Source organism: Tasmannia lanceolata, unplaced genomic scaffold (assembly GCF_043159265.1).
Source record: "Tasmannia lanceolata isolate RefF3 unplaced genomic scaffold, GAP_Taslan_0.1 ptg000001l, whole genome shotgun sequence".
Classification (NCBI taxonomy): domain Eukaryota; kingdom Viridiplantae; phylum Streptophyta; class Magnoliopsida; order Canellales; family Winteraceae; genus Tasmannia; species Tasmannia lanceolata.
The window spans coordinates 602,479-624,635 of record NW_027518678.1 but is presented as its reverse complement, the minus strand read 5'-3'; positions in this window follow the sequence as shown (position 1 = coordinate 624,635).

The window sequence follows — 22,157 nt, the reverse complement described above, 5'->3', positions numbered from 1 at the left end:
CCTTAATAACTATCAAAATACTTGGTGTTTTTTATCTCCGTTTCTTCCGTTTTAAACTACACTTCGACACCTACGAAATGGAATAAATTTCAATGAATACCGAGTTAAATTGAGTGAGTTATGGTCAATAAATCGGAGGTAGGTCTGTAAAATGCTGGACGAAAGCGCGAGTCTAACTATTTCCATCATAACTCTCAAAATACTTGGAGTTTTTCATCTCCGTTTCTTCCGTTTTAAACTACTCTTCGACACCTTCGAAATGGAATAAATTTCAATCAAATTCCGAGTTCAATTGAGTGACTTATGGTCATCAATCGGAGGTAGGTCTGTAAAATGCTAGACCAAAGCGCGAGTCTAACTATTTCCATCATAACTCTCAAAATACATGGAGTTTTTCATCTCCGTTTCTTCCGTTTTAACCTACACTTCGACACCTTCGAAATGGAATAAATTTCAAATGCATTCCGAGTTGAATTGAGTGAGTTATGGTAAATCAATCGGAGGTAGGTCTGTAAAATGCTAGTATAAAGCGCGAGTCTAATTATTTCCATCATAACTCTCAAAATACTTGGAGTTTTTTATCTCCATTTCCTCCGTTTTAAATTACAGTTCGACACCTTCGAAATGGAATAAATTTCAATGAATTCCGAGTTGAATTGAGTGAGTTATTGTCAATAATTCGGAGGTAGGTCTGTAAAATGCTAGACCAAATCGCGAGTCTAACTATTTCCATCATAACTCTCAAAATACTTGGAGTTTTTCATCACCATTTCTTCCGTTTTAAACTACTCTTCGACACCTTCGAAATGGAATAAATTTCAATGAATTCCGAGTTGAAATGAGTGACTTATGGTCAATCAATCGGAGTTAGGTCTGTAAAATGCTAGACCAAAGCGCGAGTCTAACTATTTCCATCATAACTCTCAAAATACATGGAGTTTTTCATCTCCGTTTCTTCCGTTTTAAACTACTCTTCGACACCTTCGAAATGGAATAAATTTCAATCAAATTCCGAGTTGAATTGAGTGACTTATGGTCATCAATAGGAGGTAGGTCTGTAAAATGCTAGACCAAAGCGCGAGTCTAACTATTTCCATCATAACTCTCAAAATACATGGAGTTTTTCATCTCCGTTTCTTCCGTTTTAAACTACACTTCGACACCATCGAAATGGAATAAATTTCAATCAAATTCCGAGTTGAATTGAGTGACTTATGGTCATCAATCGGAGGTAGGTCTGTAAAATGCTAGACCAAAGCGCGAGTCTAACTATTTCCATCATAACTCTCAAAATACATGGAGTTTTTCATCTCCGTTTCTTCCGTTTTAACCTAAACTTCGACACCTTCGAAATGGAATAAATTTCAAATGCATTCCGAGTTGAATTTAGAGAGTTATGGTCAATCAATCGGAGGTAGGTCTGTAAAATGCTAGACCAAAGCGCGAATCTAACTATTTCCATCATAACTCTCAAAATACTTGGAGTTTTTCATCTCCGTTTCTTCCGTTTTAAACTACACTTCGACACCTTCGAAATGGAATAAATTTCAATGAATTCCGAGTAGAATTGAGTGACTTATGGTCATCAATCGGAGGTAGGTCTGTAAAATGCTAGACGAAAGCGCGAGTCTAACAATTTCCATCATAACTCTCAAAATACTTGGAGTTTTTCATCTCCGTTTCTTCCGTTGTAAACTACACTTCGACATATTCGAAATGGAATAAATTTCAATGAATTCCGAGTTGAAATGAGTGACTTATGGTCAATCAATCTGAGGTAGGTCTGTAAAATGCTAGACCAAAGCGCGAGTCTAACTATTTCCATCATATCTCTCAAAATACTTGGATTTTTTCATCTCCATTTCCTCCGTTTTAAATTACAGTTCGACACCTTCGAAATGGAATAAATTTCAAAGAATTACGAGTTGAATTAAGTGAGTTATGGTCAATAATTCGGAGGTAGGTCTGTAAAATGCTAGACCAAAGCGCGAGTCTAACTATTTCCATCATAACTCCCGAAATACTGGGAGTTTTTCATCTCCGTTTCTTCCGTTTTAAACTACACTTCGACACCATCGAAATTGAATAAATTTCAATTAAATTCCGTGTTGAATTGAGTGACTTATTGTCATCAATCGGAGGTAGGTCTGTAAAATGCTAGACCAAAGCGCGAGTCTAACTATTTCCATCATAACTCTCAAAATACTTGCAGTTTTTCATCTCCGTTTCTTCCGTTTTAAACTACACTTCGACACCTTCGAAATGGAACAAATTTCAATGAATTCCGAGTTGAATTGAGTGACTTATGGTCAATCAATCAGAGGTAGGTCTGTAAAATGCTAGACCAAAGCGCGAGTCTAACTATTTCCTTAATAACTATCAAAATACTTGGTGTTTTTTATCTCCGTTTCTTCCGTTTTAAACTACACTTCGACACCTACGAAATGGAATAAATTTCAATGAATACCGAGTTAAATTGAGTGAGTTATGGTCAATAAATCGGAGGTAGGTCTGTAAAATGCTAGACGAAAGCGCGAGTCTAACTATTTCCATCATAACTCTCAAAATACTTGGAGTTTTTCATCTCCGTTTCTTCCGTTTTAAACTACTCTTCGACACATTCGAAATGGAATAAATTTCAATCAAATTCCGAGTTCAATTGAGTGACTTATGGTCATCAATCGGAGGTAGGTCTGTAAAATGCTAGACCAAAGCGCGAGTCTAACTATTTCCATCATAACTCTCAAAATACATGGAGTTTTTCATCTCCGTTTCTTCCGTTTTAACCTACACTTCGACACCTTCGAAATGGAATAAATTTCAAATGCATTCCGAGTTGAATTGAGTGAGTTATGGTAAATCAATCGGAGGTAGGTCTGTAAAATGCTAGTATAAAGCGCGAGTCTAATTATTTCCATCATAACTCTCAAAATACTTGGAGTTTTTTATCTCCATTTCCTCCGTTTTAAATTACAGTTCGACAACTTCGAAATGGAATTAATTTCAATGAATTCCGAGTTGAATTGAGTGAGTTATTGTCAATAATTCGGAGGTAGGTCTGTAAAATGCTAGACCAAATCGCGAGTCTAACTATTTCCATCATAACTCTCAAAATACTTGGAGTTTTTCATCACCATTTCTTCCGTTTTAAACTACTCTTCGACACCTTCGAAATGGAATAAATTTCAATGAATTCCGAGTTGAAATGAGTGACTTATGGTCAATCAATCGGAGTTAGGTCTGTAAAATGCTAGACCAAAGCGCGAGTCTAACTATTTCCATCATAACTCTCAAAATACATGGAGTTTTTCATCTCCGTTTCTTCCGTTTTAAACTACTCTTCGACACCTTCGAAATGGAATAAATTTCAATCAAATTCCGAGTTGAATTGAGTGACTTATGGTCATCAATAGGAGGTAGGTCTGTAAAATGCTAGACCAAAGCGCGAGTCTAACTATTTCCATCATAACTCTCAAAATACATGGAGTTTTTCATCTCCGTTTCTTCCGTTTTAAACTACACTTCGACACCATCGAAATGGAATAAATTTCAATCAAATTCCGAGTTGAATTGAGTGACTTATGGTCATCAATCGGAGGTAGGTCTGTAAAATGCTAGACCAAAGCGCGAGTCTAACTATTTCCATCATAACTCTCAAAATACATGGAGTTTTTCATCTCCGTTTCTTCCGTTTTAACCTAAACTTCGACACCTTCGAAATGGAATAAATTTCAAATGCATTCCGAGTTGAATTTAGAGAGTTATGGTCAATCAATCGGAGGTAGGTCTGTAAAATGCTAGACCAAAGCGCGAATCTAACTATTTCCATCATAACTCTCAAAATACTTGGAGTTTTTCATCTCCGTTTCTTCCGTTTTAAACTACACTTCGACACCTTCGAAATGGAATAAATTTCAATGAATTCCGAGTTGAATTGAGTGACTTATGGTCATCAATCGGAGGTAGGTCTGTAAAATGCTAGACGAAAGCGCGAGTCTAACAATTTCCATCATAACTCTCAAAATACTTGGAGTTTTTCATCTCCGTTTCTTCCGTTGTAAACTACACTTCGACATATTCGAAATGGAATAAATTTCAATGAATTCCGAGTTGAAATGAGTGACTTATGGTCAATCAATCTGAGGTAGGTCTGTAAAATGCTAGACCAAAGCGCGAGTCTAACTATTTCCTTCATATCTCTCAAAATACTTGGATTTTTTCATCTCCATTTCCTCCGTTTTAAATTACAGTTCGACACCTTCGAAATGGAATAAATTTCAAAGAATTACGAGTTGAATTAAGTGGGTTATGGTCAATAATTCGGAGGTAGGTCTGTAAAATGCTAGACCAAAGCGCGAGTCTAACTATTTCCATCATAACTCCCGAAATACTAGGAGTTTTTCATCTCCGTTTCTTCCGTTTTAAACTACACTTCGACACCATCGAAATTGAATAAATTTCAATTAAATTCCGTGTTGAATTGAGTGACTTATTGTCATCAATCGGAGGTAGGTCTGTAAAATGCTAGACCAAAGCGCGAGTCTAACTATTTCCATCATAACTCTCAAAATACATAGAGTTTTTCATCTCCGTTTCTTCCGTTTTAACCTACACTTCGACACCTTCGAAATGGAATAAATTTCAAATGCATTCCGAGTTGAATTTAGTGAGTTATGGTCAATCAATCGGAGGTAGGTCTGTAAAATGCTAGACCAAAGCGCGAGTCTAACTATTTCCATCATAACTCTCAAAATACTTGGAGTTTTTCATCTCCGTTTCTTCCGTTTTAAACTACACTTCGACACCTTCGAAATGGAATAAATTTCAATGAATTCCGACTGGAATTGAGTGACTAATGGTCATCAATCGGAGGAAGGTCTGTAAAATGCTAGACAAAAGCGCGAGTGTAACAATTTCCATCATAACTCTCAAAATACTTGGAGTTTTTCATCTCCGTTTCTTCCGTTTTAAATTACACTTCGACACCTTCAAGATGGAATAAATTTCAATGAATTCCGAGTTGAAATGAGTGACTTATGATCAATCATTCGGAGGTAGGTCTGTAAAATGCTAGACCAAAGCGCGAGTCTAACTATTTCCATCATAACTCTCATAATACTTGGAGTTTTTCATCTCCGTTTCTTCCGTTTTAAACTACACTTCGACACCTTAGAAATGGAATAAATTTCAATGAATTCCGAGTTGAATTGAGTGACTTATGGTCAATCAATCGGAGGTAGATCTGTAAAATGCTAGTCCAAAGCGCGAGTCTAACTATTTCCATCATAACTCTCAAAATACATGGAGTTTTTCATCTCTGTTTCTTCCGTTTTAAACTACTCTTCGACACCTTCGAAATGGAATAAATTTCAATCAAATTCCGAGTTGAATTGAGTGACTTATGGTCATCAATCGGAGGTAGGTCTGTAAAATGCTAGACGAAAGCGCGAGTCTAACAATTTCCATCATAACTCTCAAAATACTTGGAGTTTCTCATCTCCGTTTCTTCCGTTTTAAACTACACTTCGACATATTCGAGATGGAATAAATTTCAATGAATTCCGAGTTGAAATGAGTGACTTATGGTCAATCAATCGGAGGTAGGTCTCTAAAATGGTAGACCAAAGCGCGAGTCTAACTATTTCCATCGTAACTCTCAAAATACTTGGAGTTTTTCATCTCCGTTTTTTCCGTTTTAAACTACACTTCGACACCTTCGAAATGGAATAAATTTCAATGAATTCCGAGTTGAATTGAGTGAGTTATGGTCAATCAATCGGAGGTAGGTCTGTAAAATGCTAGACCAAAGCGCGAGTCTAGCTATTTCCATCATAACTCTCAAAATACATGGAGTTTTTCATCTCCGTTTCTTCCGTTTTAAACTACTCTTCGACACCATCGAAATGGAATAAATTTCAATGAATTCCGAGTTGAAATGAGTGACTTATGGTCAATCAATCGGAGGTAGGTCTGTAAAATGCTAGACCAAAGCGCGAGTCTAACTATTTCCATCATAACTCTCAAAATACTTGGAGTTTTTCATCTCCGTTTCTTCCGTTTTAAACTACACTTCGACACCTTCGAAATGGAATAAATTTCATTGAATTCCGAGTTGAATTGAGTGACTTATGGTCATCAATCGGAGGTAGGTCTGTAAAATGCTAGACGAAAGCGCGAGTCTAACAATTTCCATCATAACTCTCAAAATACTTGGAGTTTTTCATCTCCGTTTCTTCCGTTTTAAACTACACTTCGACATATTCGAAATGGAATAAATTTCAATGAATTCCGAGTTGAAATGAGTGACTTATGGTCAATCAATCTGAGGTAGGTCTGTAAAATGCTAGACCAAAGCGCGAGTCTAACTATTTCCATCATATCTCTCAAAATACTTGGATTTTTTCATCTCCATTTCCTCCGTTTTAAATTACAGTTCGACACCTTCGAAATGGAATAAATTTCAAAGAATTACGAGTTGAATTAAGTGAGTTATGGTCAATAATTCGGAGGTAGGTCTGTAAAATGCTAGACCAAAGCGCGAGTCTAACTATTTTCATCATAACTCCCGAAATACTAGGAGTTTTTCATCTCCGTTTCTTCCGTTTTAAACTACACTTCGACATCATCGAAATGGAATAAATTTCAATTAAATTCCGAGTTGAATTGAGTGACTTATTGTCATCAATCGGAGGTAGGTCTGTAAAATGCTAGACCAAAGCGCGAGTCTAACTATTTCCATCATAACTCTCAAAATACATGGAGTTTTTCATCTCCGTTTCTTCCGTTTTAACCTACACTTCGACACCTTCGAAATGGAATAAATTTCAAATGCATTCCGAGTTGAATTTAGTGAGTTATGGTCAATCAATCGGAGGTAGGTCTGTAAAATGCTAGACCAAAGCGCGAGTCTAACTATTTCCATCATAACTCTCAAAATACTTGGAGTTTTTCATCTCCGTTTCTTCCGTTTTAAACTACACTTCGACACCTTCGAAATGGAATAAATTTCAATGAATTCCGACTGGAATTGAGTGACTAATGGTCATCAATCGGAGGAAGGTCTGTAAAATGCTAGACAAAAGCGCGAGTGTAACAATTTCGATCATAACTCTCAAAATACTTGGAGTTTTTCATCTCCGTTTCTTCCGTTTTAAATTACACTTCGACACCTTTAAGATGGAATAAATTTCAATGAATTCCGAGTTGAAATGAGTGACTTATGATCAATCATTCGGAGGTAGGTCTGTAAAATGCTAGACCAAAGCGCGAGTCTAACTATTTCCATCATAACTCTCATAATACTTGGAGTTTTTCATCTCCGTTTCTTCCGTTTTAAACTACACTTCGACACCTTCGAAATGGAATAAATTTCAATGAATTCCGAGTTGAATTGAGTGAGTTATGGTCAATCAATCGGAGGTAGATCTGTAAAATGCTAGTCCAAAGCGCGAGTCTAACTATTTCCATCATAAGTCTCAAAATACATGGAGTTTTTCATCTCCGTTTCTTCCGTTTTAAACTACTCTTCGACACCTTCGAAATGGAATAAATTTCAATCAAATTCCGAGTTGAATTGAGTGACTTATGGTCATCAATCGGAGGTAGGTCTGTAAAATGCTAGACGAAAGCGCGAGTCTAACAATTTCCATCATAACTCTCAAAATACTTGGAGTTTCTCATCTCCGTTTCTTCCGTTTTAAACTACACTTCGACATATTCGAGATGGAATAAATTTCAATGAATTCCGAGTTGAAATGAGTGACTTATGGTCAATCAATCGGAGGTAGGTCTCTAAAATGGTAGACCAAAGCGCGAGTCTAACTATTTCCATCGTAACTCTCAAAATACTTGGAGTTTTTCATCTCCGTTTTTTCCGTTTTAAACTACACTTCGACACCTTCGAAATGGAATAAATTTCAATGAATTCCGAGTTGAATTGAGTGAGTTATGGTCAATCAATCGGAGGTAGGTCTGTAAAATGCTAGACCAAAGCGCGAGTCTAGCTATTTCCATCATAACTCTCAAAATACATGGAGTTTTTCATCTCCGTTTCTTCCGTTTTAAACTACTCTTCGACACCATCGAAATGGAATAAATTTCAATGAATTCTGAGTTGAAATGAGTGACTTATGGTCAATCAATCGGAGGTAGGTCTGTAAAATGCTAGACCAAAGCGCGAGTCTAACTATTTCTATCATAACTCTCAAAATACATGGAGTTTTTCATCTCCGTTTCTTCCGTTTTAAACTACTATTCGACACCTTCGAAATGGAATAAATTTCAATCAAATTCCGAGTTGAACTGAGTGACTTATGGTCAATCAATCGGAGGTAGGTCTCTAAAATGCTAGACCAAAGCGCGAGTCTAACTATTTCCATCATAACTCTCAAAATACATGGAGTTTTTCATCTCCGTTTCTTCCGTTTTAAACTACACTTCGACACCATCGAAATGGAATAAATTTCAATCAAATTCCGAGTTGACTTGAGTGACTTATGGTCATCAATCGGGGGTAGGTCTGTAAAATGCTAGACCAAAGCGCGAGTCTAACTATTTCCATCATAACTCTCAAAATACATCATGTTTTTCATCTCCGTTTCTTCCGTTTTAACCTACACTTCGACACCTTCGAAATGGAATAAATTTCAAATGCATTCCGAGTTGAATTTAGTGAGTTATGGTCAATCAATCGGAGGTAGGTCTGTAAAATGCTAGACCAAAGCGCGAGTCTAACTATTTCCATCATAACTCTCAAAATACTTGGAGTTTTTCATCTCCGTTTCTTCCGTTTTAAACTACACTTCGATACCTTCGAAATGGAACAAAATTCAATGAATTCCGAGTTGAATTTAGTGAGTTGTGGTTAATCAATCGGAGGTAGATCTGTGAAATGCTAGTCCAAAGCGCGAGTCTAACTATTTCCATCATAACTCTCAAAATACATGGAGTTTTTCATCTCCGTTTCTTCCGTTTTAAACTACACTTCGACACCATCGAAATGGAATAAATTTCAATCAAATTCCGAGTTGACTTGAGTGACTTATGGTCATCAATCGGGGGTAGGTCTGTAAAATGCTAGACCAAAGCGCGAGTCTAACTATTTCCATCATAACTCTCAAAATACATCATGTTTTTCATCTCCGTTTCTTCCGTTTTAACCTACACTTCGACACCTTCGAAATGGAATAAATTTCAAATGCATTCCGAGTTGAATTTAGTGAGTTATGGTCAATCAATCGGAGGTAGGTCTGTAAAATGCTAGACCAAAGCGCGAGTCTAACTATTTCCATCATAACTCTCAAAATACTTGGAGTTTTTCATCTCCGTTTCTTCCGTTTTAAACTACACTTCGATACCTTCGAAATGGAACAAAATTCAATGAATTCCGAGTTGAATTTAGTGAGTTGTGGTTAATCAATCGGAGGTAGATCTGTGAAATGCTAGTCCAAAGCGCGAGTCTAACTATTTCCATCATAACTCTCAAAATACTTGGATTTTTTCATCTCCTTTTCTTCCGTTTTAAACTACACTTCGACACCTACGAAATGAAATAAATTTCAATGAATTCCGAGTTGAATTTAGTGAGTTGTGGTTAATCAATCGGAGGTAGGTCTGTAAAATGCTAGACCAAAGCGCGAGTCTAACTATTTCCATCATAACTCTCAAAATACATGGAGTTTTTCATCTCCGTTTCTTCCGTTTTAACCTACACTTCGACACCTTCGAAATGGAATAAATTTCAAACGCATTTCGAGTTGAATTTAGTGAGTTATGGTCAATCAATCGGAGGTAGGTCTGTAAAATGCTAGTCCAAAGCACGAGTCTAACTATTTCCATCATAACTCTCAAAATACTTGGAGTTTTTTATCTCCATTTCCTCCGTTTTAAATTACAGTTCGACACCTACGAAATGGAATAAATTTTAATGAATTCCGAGTTGAATTGAGTGAGCTATTGTCAATAATTCGGAGGTAGGTCTGTAAAATGCTAGACCAAAGCGCGAGTCTAACTATTTCCATCATAACTCCCAAAATACTAGGAGTTTTTCATCTCCGTTTCTTCCGTTTTAAACTACACTTCGACATATTCGAAATGGAATAAATTTCAATGAATTCCGAGTTGAAATGAGTGACTTATGGTCAATCAATCGGAGGTAGGTCTCTAAAATGGTAGACCAAAGCGCGAGTCTAACTATTTCCATCGTAACTCTCAAAATACTTGGAGTTTTTCATCTCCGTTTCTTCCGTTTTAAACTACACTTCGACACCTTCGAAATGGAATAAATTTCAATGAATTCCGAGTTGAATTGAGTGAGTTATGGTCAATCAATCGGAGGTAGGTCTGTAAAATGCTAGACCAAAGCGCGAGTCTAGCTATTTCCATCATAACTCTCAAAATACATGGAGTTTTTCATCTCTGTTTCTTCCGTTTTAAACTACTCTTCGACACCATCGAAATGGAATAAATTTCAATGAATTCCGAGTTGAAATGAGTGACTTATGGTCAATCAATCGGAGGTAGGTCTGTAAAATGCTAGGCCAAAGCGCGAGTCTAACTATTTCCATCATAACTCTCAAAATACATGGAGTTTTTCATCTCCGTTTCTTCCGTTTTAAACTACTATTCGACACCTTCGAAATGGAATAAATTTCAATCAAATTCCGAGTTGAACTGAGTGACTTATGGTCAATAAATCGGAGGTAGGTCTCTAAAATGCTAGACCAAAGCGCGAGTCTAACGATTTCCATCATAACTCTCAAAATACATGTAGTTTTTCATCTCCGTTTCTTCCGTTTTAAACTACACTTCGACACCATCGAAATGGAATAAATTTCAATCAAATTCCGAGTTGAATTGAGTGACTTATGGTCATCAATCGGGGGTAGGTCTGTAAAATGCTAGACCAAAGCGCGAGTCTAACTATTTCCATCATAACTCTCAAAATACATGATGTTTTTCATCTCCGTTTCTTCCGTTTTAACCTACACTTCGACACCTTCGAAATGGAATAAATTTCAAATGCATTCCGAGTTGAATTTAGTGAGTTATGGTCAATCAATCGGAGGTAGGTCTGTAAAATGCTAGACCAAAGCGCGAGTCTAACTATTTCCATCATAACTCTCAAAATAAATGGAGTTTTTCATCTCCGTTTCTTCCGTTTTAACCTACACTTCGACACCTTCGAAATGGAATAAATTTCGAATGCATTCCGAGTTGAATTTAGTGAGTTATGGTCAATCAATCGGAGGTAGGTCTGTAAAATGCTAGACCAAAGCGCGAGTCTAACTATTTCCATCATAACTCTCAAAATAAATGGAGTTTTTCATCTCCGTTTCTTCCGTTTTAACCTACACTTCGACACCTTCGAAATGGAATAAATTTCATTGAATTCCGAGTAGAATTGAGTGACTTATGGTCATCAATCGGAGGTAGGTCTGTAAAATGCTAGACGAAAGCGCGAGTCTAACAATTTCCATCATAACTCTCAAAATACTTGGAGTTTTTCATCTCCGTTTCTTCCGTTTTAAACTACTATTCGACACCTTCGAAATAGAATAAATTTCAATCAAATTCCGAGTTGAACTGAGTGACTTATGGTCAATCAATCGGAGGTAGGTCTCTAAAATGCTAGACCAAAGCGCGAGTCTAACTATTTCCATCATAACTCTCAAAATACATGGAGTTTTTCATCTCCGTTTCTTCCGTTTTAAACTACACTTCGACACCATCGAAATGGAATAAATTTCAATCAAATTCCGAGTTGAATTGAGTGACTTATGGTCATCAATCGGGGGTAGGTCTGTAAAATGCTAGACCAAAGCGCGAGTCTAACTATTTCCATCATAACTCTCAAAATACATGATGTTTTTCATCTCCGTTTCTTCCATTTTAACCTACACTTCGACACCTTCGAAATGGAATAAATTTCAAATGCATTCCGAGTTGAATTTAGTGAGTTATGGTCAATCAATCGGAGGTAGGTCTGTAAAATGCTAGACCAAAGCACGAGTCTAACTATTTCCATCATAACTCTCAAAATACTTGGAGTTTTTCATCTCCGTTTCTTCCGTTTTAAACTACACTTCGACACCTTCGAAATAGAATAAAATTCAATGAATTCCGAGTTGAATTGAGTGACTTGTGGTCAATCAATCGGAGGTAGATCTGTGAAATGCTAGTCAAAGCGCGAGTCTAACTATTTCCATCATAACTCTCAAAATACTTGGATTTTTTCATCTCCTTTTCTTCCGTTTTAAACTACACTTCGACACCTACGAAATGGAATAAATTTCAATGAATTCCGAGTTGAATTTAGTGAGTTATAATCAATCAATCGGAGGTAGGTCTGTAAAATGCTAGACCAAAGCGCGAGTCTAACTATTTCCATCATAACTCTCAAAATACTTGGAGTTTTTCATCTCCATTTCCTCCGTTTTAAATTACAGTTCGACACCTTCGAAATGGAATAAATTTCAAAGAATTCCGAGTTGAATTAAGTTAGTTATGGTTAATAATTCGGAGGTAGGTCTGTAAAATGCTAGACCAAAGCGCGAGTCTAACTATTTCCATCATAACTCCCAAAATACTAGGAGTTTTGCATCTCCGTTTCTTCCGTTTTAAACTACACTTCGACATCATCGAAATGGAATAAATTTCAATTAAATTCCGAGTTGAATTGAGTGACTTATTGTCATCAATCGGAGGTAGGTCTGTCAAATGCTAGACCAAAGCGCGAGTCTAACTATTTCCATCATAACTCTCAAAATACATGGAGTTTTTCATCTCCGTTTCTTCCGTTTTAACCTACACTTCGACACCTTCGAAATGGAATAAATTTCAAATGCATTCCGAGTTGAATTTAGTGAGTTATGGTCAATCAATCGGAGGTAGGTCTGTAAAATGCTAGACCAAAGCGCGAGTCTAACTATTTCCATCATAACTCTCAAAATACTTGGAGTTTTTCATCTCCGTTTCTTCCGTTTTAAACTACACTTCGACACCTTCGAAATGGAATAAATTTCAATGAATTCCGACTGGAATTGAGTGACTAATGGTCATCAATCGGAGGAAGGTCTGTAAAATGCTAGACAAAAGCGCGAGTGTAACAATTTCGATCATAACTCTCAAAATACTTGGAGTTTTTCATCTCCGTTTCTTCCGTTTTAAATTACACTTCGACACCTTTAAGATGGAATAAATTTCAATGAATTCCGAGTTGAAATGAGTGACTTATGATCAATCATTCGGAGGTAGGTCTGTAAAATGCTAGACCAAAGCGCGAGTCTAACTATTTCCATCATAACTCTCATAATACTTGGAGTTTTTCATCTCCGTTTCTTCCGTTTTAAACTACACTTCGACACCTTCGAAATGGAATAAATTTCAATGAATTCCGAGTTGAATTGAGTGAGTTATGGTCAATCAATCGGAGGTAGATCTGTAAAATGCTAGTCCAAAGCGCGAGTCTAACTATTTCCATCATAAGTCTCAAAATACATGGAGTTTTTCATCTCCGTTTCTTCCGTTTTAAACTACTCTTCGACACCTTCGAAATGGAATAAATTTCAATCAAATTCCGAGTTGAATTGAGTGACTTATGGTCATCAATCGGAGGTAGGTCTGTAAAATGCTAGACGAAAGCGCGAGTCTAACAATTTCCATCATAACTCTCAAAATACTTGGAGTTTCTCATCTCCGTTTCTTCCGTTTTAAACTACACTTCGACATATTCGAGATGGAATAAATTTCAATGAATTCCGAGTTGAAATGAGTGACTTATGGTCAATCAATCGGAGGTAGGTCTCTAAAATGGTAGACCAAAGCGCGAGTCTAACTATTTCCATCGTAACTCTCAAAATACTTGGAGTTTTTCATCTCCGTTTTTTCCGTTTTAAACTACACTTCGACACCTTCGAAATGGAATAAATTTCAATGAATTCCGAGTTGAATTGAGTGAGTTATGGTCAATCAATCGGAGGTAGGTCTGTAAAATGCTAGACCAAAGCGCGAGTCTAGCTATTTCCATCATAACTCTCAAAATACATGGAGTTTTTCATCTCCGTTTCTTCCGTTTTAAACTACTCTTCGACACCATCGAAATGGAATAAATTTCAATGAATTCTGAGTTGAAATGAGTGACTTATGGTCAATCAATCGGAGGTAGGTCTGTAAAATGCTAGACCAAAGCGCGAGTCTAACTATTTCTATCATAACTCTCAAAATACATGGAGTTTTTCATCTCCGTTTCTTCCGTTTTAAACTACTATTCGACACCTTTGAAATGGAATAAATTTCAATCAAATTCCGAGTTGAACTGAGTGACTTATGGTCAATCAATCGGAGGTAGGTCTCTAAAATGCTAGACCAAAGCGCGAGTCTAACTATTTCCATCATAACTCTCAAAATACATGGAGTTTTTCATCTCCGTTTCTTCCGTTTTAAACTACACTTCGACACCATCGAAATGGAATAAATTTCAATCAAATTCCGAGTTGACTTGAGTGACTTATGGTCATCAATCGGGGGTAGGTCTGTAAAATGCTAGACCAAAGCGCGAGTCTAACTATTTCCATCATAACTCTCAAAATACATCATGTTTTTCATCTCCGTTTCTTCCGTTTTAACCTACACTTCGACACCTTCGAAATGGAATAAATTTCAAATGCATTCCGAGTTGAATTTAGTGAGTTATGGTCAATCAATCGGAGGTAGGTCTGTAAAATGCTAGACCAAAGCGCGAGTCTAACTATTTCCATCATAACTCTCAAAATACTTGGAGTTTTTCATCTCCGTTTCTTCCGTTTTAAACTACACTTCGATACCTTCGAAATGGAACAAAATTCAATGAATTCCGAGTTGAATTTAGTGAGTTGTGGTTAATGAATCGGAGGTAGATCTGTGAAATGCTAGTCCAAAGCGCGAGTCTAACTATTTCCATCATAACTCTCAAAATACATGGAGTTTTTCATCTCCGTTTCTTCCGTTTTAAACTACACTTCGACACCATCGAAATGGAATAAATTTCAATCAAATTCCGAGTTGACTTGAGTGACTTATGGTCATCAATCGGGGGTAGGTCTGTAAAATGCTAGACCAAAGCGCGAGTCTAACTATTTCCATCATAACTCTCAAAATACATCATGTTTTTCATCTCCGTTTCTTCCGTTTTAACCTACACTTCGACACCTTCGAAATGGAATAAATTTCAAATGCATTCCGAGTTGAATTTAGTGAGTTATGGTCAATCAATCGGAGGTAGGTCTGTAAAATGCTAGACCAAAGCGCGAGTCTAACTATTTCCATCATAACTCTCAAAATACTTGGAGTTTTTCATCTCCGTTTCTTCCGTTTTAAACTACACTTCGATACCTTCGAAATGGAACAAAATTCAATGAATTCCGAGTTGAATTTAGTGAGTTGTGGTTAATCAATCGGAGGTAGATCTGTGAAATGCTAGTCCAAAGCGCGAGTCTAACTATTTCCATCATAACTCTCAAAATACTTGGATTTTTTCATCTCCTTTTCTTCCGTTTTAAACTACACTTCGACACCTACGAAATGAAATAAATTTCAATGAATTCCGAGTTGAATTTAGTGAGTTGTGGTTAATCAATCGGAGGTAGGTCTGTAAAATGCTAGACCAAAGCGCGAGTCTAACTATTTCCATCATAACTCTCAAAATACATGGAGTTTTTCATCTCCGTTTCTTCCGTTTTAACCTACACTTCGACACCTTCGAAATGGAATAAATTTCAAACGCATTTCGAGTTGAATTTAGTGAGTTATGGTCAATCAATCGGAGGTAGGTCTGTAAAATGCTAGTCCAAAGCAGGAGTCTAACTATTTCCATCATAACTCTCAAAATACTTGGAGTTTTTTATCTCCATTTCCTCCGTTTTAAATTACAGTTCGACACCTACGAAATGGAATAAATTTTAATGAATTCCGAGTTGAATTGAGTGAGCTATTGTCAATAATTCGGAGGTAGGTCTGTAAAATGCTAGACCAAAGCGCGAGTCTAACTATTTCCATCATAACTCCCAAAATACTAGGAGTTTTTCATCTCCGTTTCTTCCGTTTTAAACTACACTTCGACATATTCGAAATGGAATAAATTTCAATGAATTCCGAGTTGAAATGAGTGACTTATGGTCAATCAATCGGAGGTAGGTCTCTAAAAGGGTAGACCAAAGCGCGAGTCTAACTATTTCCATCGTAACTCTCAAAATACTTGGAGTTTTTCATCTCCGTTTCTTCCGTTTTAAACTACACTTCGACACCTTCGAAATGGAATAAATTTCAATGAATTCCGAGTTGAATTGAGTGAGTTATGGTCAATCAATCGGAGGTAGGTCTGTAAAATGCTAGACCAAAGCGCGAGTCTAGCTATTTCCATCATAACTCTCAAAATACATGGAGTTTTTCATCTCTGTTTCTTCCGTTTTAAACTACTCTTCGACACCATCGAAATGGAATAAATTTCAATGAATTCCGAGTTGAAATGAGTGACTTATGGTCAATCAATCGGAGGTAGGTCTGTAAAATGCTAGGCCAAAGCGCGAGTCTAACTATTTCCATCATAACTCTCAAAATACATGGAGTTTTTCATCTCCGTTTCTTCCGTTTTAAACTACTATTCGACACCTTCGAAATGGAATAAATTTCAATCAAATTCCGAGTTGAACTGAGTGACTTATGGTCAATAAATCGGAGGTAGGTCTCTAAAATGCTAGACCAAAGCGCGAGTCTAACGATTTCCATCATAACTCTCAAAATACATGTAGTTTTTCATCTCCGTTTCTTCCGTTTTAAACTACACTTCGACACCATCGAAATGGAATAAATTTCAATCAAATTCCGAGTTGAATTGAGTGACTTATGGTCATCAATCGGGGGTAGGTCTGTAAAATGCTAGACCAAAGCGCGAGTCTAACTATTTCCATCATAACTCTCAAAATACATGATGTTTTTCATCTCCGTTTCTTCCGTTTTAACCTACACTTCGACACCTTCGAAATGGAATAAATTTCAAATGCATTCCGAGTTGAATTTAGTGAGTTATGGTCAATCAATCGGAGGTAGGTCTGTAAAATGCTAGACCAAAGCGCGAGTCTAACTATTTCCATCATAACTCTCAAAATAAATGGAGTTTTTCATCTCCGTTTCTTCCGTTTTAACCTACACTTCGACACCTTCGAAATGGAATAAATTTCGAATGCATTCCGAGTTGAATTTAGTGAGTTATGGTCAATCAATCGGAGGTAGGTCTGTAAAATGCTAGACCAAAGCGCGAGTCTAACTATTTCCATCATAACTCTCAAAATAAATGGAGTTTTTCATCTCCGTTTCTTCCGTTTTAACCTACACTTCGACACCTTCGAAATGGAATAAATTTCATTGAATTCCGAGTAGAATTGAGTGACTTATGGTCATCAATCGGAGGTAGGTCTGTAAAATGCTAGACGAAAGCGCGAGTCTAACAATTTCCATCATAACTCTCAAAATACTTGGAGTTTTTCATCTCCGTTTCTTCCGTTTTAAACTACTATTCGACACCTTCGAAATAGAATAAATTTCAATCAAATTCCGAGTTGAACTGAGTGACTTATGGTCAATCAATCGGAGGTAGGTCTCTAAAATGCTAGACCAAAGCGCGAGTCTAACTATTTCCATCATAACTCTCAAAATACATGGAGTTTTTCATCTCCGTTTCTTCCGTTTTAAACTACACTTCGACACCATCGAAATGGAATAAATTTCAATCAAATTCCGAGTTGAATTGAGTGACTTATGGTCATCAATCGGGGGTAGGTCTGTAAAATGCTAGACCAAAGCGCGAGTCTAACTATTTCCATCATAACTCTCAAAATACATGATGTTTTTCATCTCCGTTTCTTCCATTTTAACCTACACTTCGACACCTTCGAAATGGAATAAATTTCAAATGCATTCCGAGTTGAATTTAGTGAGTTATGGTCAATCAATCGGAGGTAGGTCTGTAAAATGCTAGACCAAAGCACGAGTCTAACTATTTCCATCATAACTCTCAAAATACTTGGAGTTTTTCATCTCCGTTTCTTCCGTTTTAAACTACACTTCGACACCTTCGAAATAGAATAAAATTCAATGAATTCCGAGTTGAATTGAGTGACTTGTGGTCAATCAATCGGAGGTAGATCTGTGAAATGCTAGTCAAAGCGCGAGTCTAACTATTTCCATCATAACTCTCAAAATACTTGGATTTTTTCATCTCCTTTTCTTCCGTTTTAAACTACACTTCGACACCTACGAAATGGAATAAATTTCAATGAATTCCGAGTTGAATTTAGTGAGTTATAATCAATCAATCGGAGGTAGGTCTGTAAAATGCTAGACCAAAGCGCGAGTCTAACTATTTCCATCATAACTCTCAAAATACTTGGAGTTTTTCATCTCCATTTCCTCCGTTTTAAATTACAGTTCGACACCTTCGAAATGGAATAAATTTCAAAGAATTCCGAGTTGAATTAAGTTAGTTATGGTTAATAATTCGGAGGTAGGTCTGTAAAATGCTAGACCAAAGCGCGAGTCTAACTATTTCCATCATAACTCCCAAAATACTAGGAGTTTTGCATCTCCGTTTCTTCCGTTTTAAACTACACTTCGACATCATCGAAATGGAATAAATTTCAATTAAATTCCGAGTTGAATTGAGTGACTTATTGTCATCAATCGGAGGTAGGTCTGTAAAATGCTAGACCAAAGCGCGAGTCTAACTATTTCCATCATAACTCTCAAAATACATGGAGTTTTTCATCTCCGTTTCTTCCGTTTTAACCTACACTTCGACACCTTCGAAATGGAATAAATTTCAAATGCATTCCGAGTTGAATTTAGTGAGTTATGGTCAATCAATCGGAGGTAGGTCTGTAAAATGCTAGACCAAAGCGCGAGTCTAACTATTTCCATCATAACTCTCAAAATACTTGGAGTTTTTCATCTCCGTTTCTTCCGTTTTAAACTACACTTCGACACCTTCGAAATGGAATAAATTTCAATGAATTCCGACTGGAATTGAGTGACTAATGGTCATCAATCGGAGGAAGGTCTGTAAAATGCTAGACAAAAGCGCGAGTGTAACAATTTCGATCATAACTCTCAAAATACTTGGAGTTTTTCATCTCCGTTTCTTCCGTTTTAAATTACACTTCGACACCTTTAAGATGGAATAAATTTCAATGAATTCCGAGTTGAAATGAGTGACTTATGATCAATCATTCGGAGGTAGGTCTGTAAAATGCTAGACCAAAGCGCGAGTCTAACTATTTCCATCATAACTCTCATAATACTTGGAGTTTTTCATCTCCGTTTCTTCCGTTTTAAACTACACTTCGACACCTTCGAAATGGAATAAATTTCAATGAATTCCGAGTTGAATTGAGTGAGTTATGGTCAATCAATCGGAGGTAGATCTGTAAAATGCTAGTCCAAAGCGCGAGTCTAACTATTTCCATCATAACTCTCAAAATACTTGGAGTTTTTCATCTCCGTTTCTTCCGTTTTAAACTACTATTCGACACCTTCGAAATGGAATAAATTTCAATCAAATTCCGAGTTGAACTGAGTGACTTATGGTCAATCAATCGGAGGTAGGTCTGTAAAATGCTAGACCAAAGCGCGAGTCTAACTATTTCTATCATAACTCTCAAAATACATGGAGTTTTTCATCTCCGTTTCTTCCGTTTTAAACTACTATTCGACACCTTCGAAATGGAATAAATTTCAATCAAATTCCGAGTTGAACTGAGTGACTTATGGTCAATCAATCGGAGGTAGGTCTCTAAAATGCTAGACCAAAGCGCGAGTCTAACTATTTCCATCATAACTCTCAAAATACATGGAGTTTTTCATCTCCGTTTCTTCCGTTTTAAACTACACTTCGACACCATCGAAATGGAATAAATTTCAATCAAATTCCGAGTTGACTTGAGTGACTTATGGTCATCAATCGGGGGTAGGTCTGTAAAATGCTAGACCAAAGCGCGAGTCTAGCTATTTCCATCATAACTCTCAAAATACATGGAGTTTTTCATCTCCGTTTCTTCCGTTTTAAACTACTATTCGACACCTTCGAAATGGAATAAATTTCAATCAAATTCCGAGTTGAACTGAGTGACTTATGGTCAATCAATCGGAGGTAGGTCTGTAAAATGCTAGACCAAAGCGCGAGTCTAACTATTTCTATCATAACTCTCAAAATACATGGAGTTTTTCATCTCCGTTTCTTCCGTTTTAAACTACTATTCGACACCTTCGAAATGGAATAAATTTCAATCAAATTCCGAGTTGAACTGAGTGACTTATGGTCAATCAATCGGAGGTAGGTCTCTAAAATGCTAGACCAAAGCGCGAGTCTAACTATTTCCATCATAACTCTCAAAATACATGGAGTTTTTCATCTCCGTTTCTTCCGTTTTAAACTACACTTCGACACCATCGAAATGGAATAAATTTCAATCAAATTCCGAGTTGACTTGAGTGACTTATGGTCATCAATCGGGGGTAGGTCTGTAAAATGCTAGACCAAAGCGCGAGTCTAACTATTTCCATCATAACTCTCAAAATACATCATGTTTTTCATCTCCGTTTCTTCCGTTTTAACCTACACTTCGACACCTTCGAAATGGAATAAATTTCAAATGCATTCCGAGTTGAATTTAGTGAGTTATGGTCAATCAATCGGAGGTAGGTCTGTAAAATGCTAGACCAAAGCGCGAGTCTAACTATTTCCATCATAACTCTCAAAATACTTGGAGTTTTTCATCTCCGTTTCTTCCGTTTTAAACTACACTTCGATACCTTCGAAATGGAACAAAATTCAATGAATTCCGAGTTGAATTTAGTGAGTTGTGGTTAATCAATCGGAGGTAGATCTGTGAAATGCTAGTCCAAAGCGCGAGTCTAACTATTTCCATCATAACTCTCAAAATACATGGAGTTTTTCATCTCCGTTTCTTCCGTTTTAAACTACACTTCGACACCATCGAAATGGAATAAATTTCAATCAAATTCCGAGTTGACTTGAGTGACTTATGGTCATCAATCGGGGGTAGGTCTGTAAAATGCTAGACCAAAGCGCGAGTCTAACTATTTCCATCATAACTCTCAAAATACATCATGTTTTTCATCTCCGTTTCTTCCGTTTTAACCTACACTTCGACACCTTCGAAATGGAATAAATTTCAAATGCATTCCGAGTTGAATTTAGTGAGTTATGGTCAATCAATCGGAGGTAGGTCTGTAAAATGCTAGACCAAAGCGCGAGTCTAACTATTTCCATCATAACTCTCAAAATACTTGGAGTTTTTCATCTCCGTTTCTTCCGTTTTAAACTACACTTCGATACCTTCGAAATGGAACAAAATTCAATGAATTCCGAGTTGAATTTAGTGAGTTGTGGTTAATCAATCGGAGGTAGATCTGTGAAATGCTAGTCCAAAGCGCGAGTCTAACTATTTCCATCATAACTCTCAAAATACTTGGATTTTTTCATCTCCTTTTCTTCCGTTTTAAACTACACTTCGACACCTACGAAATGAAATAAATTTCAATGAATTCCGAGTTGAATTTAGTGAGTTGTGGTTAATCAATCGGAGGTAGGTCTGTAAAATGCTAGACCAAAGCGCGAGTCTAACTATTTCCATCATAACTCTCAAAATACATGGAGTTTTTCATCTCCGTTTCTTCCGTTTTAACCTACACTTCGACACCTTCGAAATGGAATAAATTTCAAACGCATTTCGAGTTGAATTTAGTGAGTTATGGTCAATCAATCGGAGGTAGGTCTGTAAAATGCTACTCCAAAGCACGAGTCTAACTATTTCCATCATAACTCTCAAAATACTTGGAGTTTTTTATCTCCATTTCCTCCGTTTTAAATTACAGTTCGACACCTACGAAATGGAATAAATTTTAATGAATTCCGAGTTGAATTGAGTGAGCTATTGTCAATAATTCGGAGGTAGGTCTGTAAAATGCTAGACCAAAGCGCGAGTCTAACTATTTCCATCATAACTCCCAAAATACTAGGAGTTTTTCATCTCCGTTTCTTCCGTTTTAAACTACACTTCGACATATTCGAAATGGAATAAATTTCAATGAATTCCGAGTTGAAATGA